General features: G+C 48.2%; 1 protein-coding gene across 1 annotated transcript in view; it reads left to right on the forward strand.

Moving 5' to 3' along the window:
* The window catches only part of LOC107708194 (threo-3-hydroxyaspartate ammonia-lyase-like), a 12,439-nt gene that overhangs the window by 3,316 nt on the left and 5,449 nt on the right, over positions 1–3,674 (forward strand). The window lies entirely within an intron of this gene.

Raw genomic sequence — 3,674 nt, forward strand, 5'->3', positions numbered from 1 at the left:
TTTGCAGCGATCGACCTGAAGGACACGTACTTTCATGTCTCGATCCTCCCTCGTCACAGACCGTTCCTGCGGTTTGCGTTCGAGGGTCGGGCATGGCAGTACAAGGTCCTCCCCTTCGGGCTCTCCCTGTCCCCCGTGTCTTCACGAAAGTTGCGGAGGGCGCCCTTGCCCCACTATGGGAAGTGGGCATCAGGATCCTCAACTATCTTGACGACTGGCTCATCATGGCCCGGTCGCGAGAGGAGTTGTGCGATCACAGGGACTTCGTGTTTCGGCACCTCAGTCAGTTGGGGCTTCAGGTCAACCGAGAGAAGAGCAAGCTCTCCCCTGTGCAGAGAATCTTCTATCTCGGTATGGAGTTAGACTCGGTGAGTATGACGGCACGTCTCACCAACGAACGTGCCCAGTCGGTGCTGAACTGCCTGAGTTCCTTCAGAGGCAGGACAGTGGTGCCACTGAAATATTTTCAGAGGCTCCTGGGGCATATGGCATCTGCAGCCGCGGTCACGCCACTCGGATTGCTTCATATGAAACCACTTCAGCACTGGTTACACTCCCGAGTCCCGAGGTGGGCATGGCACGGCGGTACACATCGTGTCACCATCACACCGATGTGTCGCCGCCTATTCAGCCCTTGGTCGGACCTTGCTTTTCTACGGGCCGGGGTGCCCTTAGAATAAGTGTCCCGGCATGTCATAGTCACGACAGGTGCCTCCAACACGGCTGGACAAGCACGTGTTGGTCCGCTCGGACAACACTGCGGCTGTTTCGTACATCAACTGACAGGGTGGTCTACGATCACGTCGCATGTCTCAACTCGCCCGCCATCTCCTTCTCTGGAGTCAGACGCGGCTCAAATCGCTGCGCGCCGTCCACATTCCGGGAGAGCTCAATCGTGCAGCCGACGCGCTCTCACGACAGCTCACTTTCCCCGGAGAATGGCGACTCCATCCCCAGACATTCCAGCTGATCTGGAGTCGATTCGGGGAAGCTCAGGTGGACCTGTTTGCTTCCCACGAGTCCTCCCACTGCCAGTTGTACTATTCCCTGACCCAGGACCCCCTGGGCACGGACGCACTGGCACACAGATGGCCTCGGGCTCTACGCAAGTATGCGTTTCCCCCAGTGAGCCTGCTCGCACAGACACTGCAAGGTCAGGGAGGACGAGGAACAGGTCCTGTTGGTTGCGCCTTACTGGCCCACCCGGACCTGTTTTTCGGAACTCATGCTCCTTGTGACAACTCCTCCCTGGCGAATCCCCATGAGGAAGGACCTCCTTTCTCAGGGGCTGGGCACCATATGGCACCCGCGTCCAGACCTCTGGAACCTCCATGTGTGGCTTCTGGACGGGACTCGGCAGACTTAAGTGATCTGCCGCCAGCGGTGGTAGACACTATCACTCAGGCTAGAGCCCCCTCTACAAGGCAGGTCTATGCTCTGAAGTGGAGTCTGTTCACGAATTAGTGTTCTTCTCACTGAGAAGATCCCTGGAGATGCTCAGTCAGAGTCGTGCTTTCTTTCCTGCAAGAAAGGTTGGAGCGTAGGCTGTCACCCTCCACCTTGAAAGTGTATGTTGTATGCTATCGCAGCACATCACGATGCAGTGGACGGCCGATCCCTGGGAAGGCATGACCTGATCGTTAGGTTCCTGAGGGGTGCCAGAAGGTTGAATCCTCCTAGGACACCACTGATACCCTCCTGGGATCTCTCTGTTGCCCTGGCTAGACTCCAGAGGGGTGCCTTTGAGCCGCTTGATTCAGTCGAGCTGAAGTTCCTGTCTCTTAAGACAGCGCTCCTGATCACGCTCACTTCCATCAAGAGGGTCGGGGACCTCCAAGCATTTTCGGTAAGTGAAGAGTGCCTTTTGTTTGGGCCGGCCTACTCTCACATTGTCCTGAGACCCCGGCCTGGATACGTGCCCAAGGTTCAGCGAGCCGTGCCCCCTGGGGGTGAGAGCCCACTCCCCTCGGAGTGTCGCCTCCTCCTGAGCGTTGGCGCACGGTGCCTCTCTGGCAAACATCTGTCGAGCTGCGGGCTGGGCAACACCTAACACCTTTAGCGAGGTTTTACATCCTTCGTGTAGAGCCGGTTTCTTCCCGTGTGTTGGGTAACAGGTAGCTATGGACTCTGGGTCAGTCCTTATCAATATCTCCAAATGTCATCTCCCTACGGGTAGGATGTGGTCTCCGTAGCGACCTTTTCCCTTAAGGCTCGCTTCCCCATTGTTCTGCCAGGCTGAAAGAACAAATAAGAAAGATTTGAAGCAATTTTTCACTGAAGGTTGAAATCCCTTCCAAAAACTTTTTTGTGGACGGAACAGCAGCATGGCCTTCTCCAGCAGGATGTACTCACTGTTGGTCCCCTTCGGTACCAAGGTCAGTGAATTTGCGCTGGGGCTTTTGGAAGGTTACGACCTTAGCGTAGCTTTTGTGGCACGCCACAGCTTGTCAACAATTGCAGCGCCACAGGGTTGTGACGGTGTTCAGGTTGTGGCATTTTCCATGGACCCCATATGTCGTTCGACATAACTCGTAGTGACCGACAGATAGGGAACGTCTCGGTTACGTACGTAACCCTCCCACTAGCCAATTTTCATTGGCATTTTCTCTTAAACTCAGAGATGATTGGCCTCCCAAGTGAGACCCCATATGTCGTTTGACATAACGTCTCCATTCCCTCCATCAGGGAACGAGGGTTACGTACGTAAACGAGACGTTTCTTGACATATATTATTATAATACTAAAGAAAACATCATATATTAAATATATGATAATAAAATGGATATTATATTTGATATGACAATAATGCAGTAGGAACCAGGAATTAAAATACAAAAATTTTGTGCTAGCCTTTATTATCATGTGTTTAACATATGATATATAATTTCATAAAAATAAAAATAAATGATACTATGTGGATTTTGAAGAAATGTAATTTCTGGTTTGTTGACATATTATAGCAATATTAAATATAAAACTATATATTAAAGGTATGATAATAAAACTGAGCATTACAGTGCAAATATTTGCCATTTAATTTTGGGTTTCTTGAAATACATAATTTTTGTAATATTAAATATAATATCATAAATTAAACATGATAATACAACTGGTATTATATTTAATATGATAATATGTGTGAAACAATTCACGCAGTAGTGCTCAGTTTTATTTTCATATATGATGTTTAGTTTTATTTTTATAAAATTAAATATATCATGTGAATTTTTAAGATGGAATTTGAGTGTTTTTTTGACAGATACTATTATCATATTAAATATAATACCATATATTAAATATATGCTAATAAAACTGAAGGCTACTGTGCAAAAATTGTAAAGTAATTTCTGGTATCTTAAGACATATTACAATACTAAATATAAAATCGAGTGATACTGTGAGACTAATGTAATTTCTGCTTTCTTGACACATACAGAGTTCTGGCATGAAACTTTAGATGGCACAGTCTGATAGGTCAAACTCAATCTGACCTAATGACATCATTGTCACATGGCTCAGCTGATTGGTTCTCTCCTGTATCGATAGCCAATGAGCTCGCTGCTCAATATTCAAATACCTGGCTTTTGTTTGCTGTGCCCACTTCAGAAACCCTCCACCTTCCCCAGCTCCACCTGTATAGATCTGCTATGGGGTGATTCATGTATGCTATATGG

Source organism: Sinocyclocheilus rhinocerous, unplaced genomic scaffold (assembly GCF_001515625.1).
Source record: "Sinocyclocheilus rhinocerous isolate Xijiao unplaced genomic scaffold, SAMN03320098_v1.1 scaffold1377, whole genome shotgun sequence".
NCBI lineage: Eukaryota > Metazoa > Chordata > Actinopteri > Cypriniformes > Cyprinidae > Sinocyclocheilus > Sinocyclocheilus rhinocerous.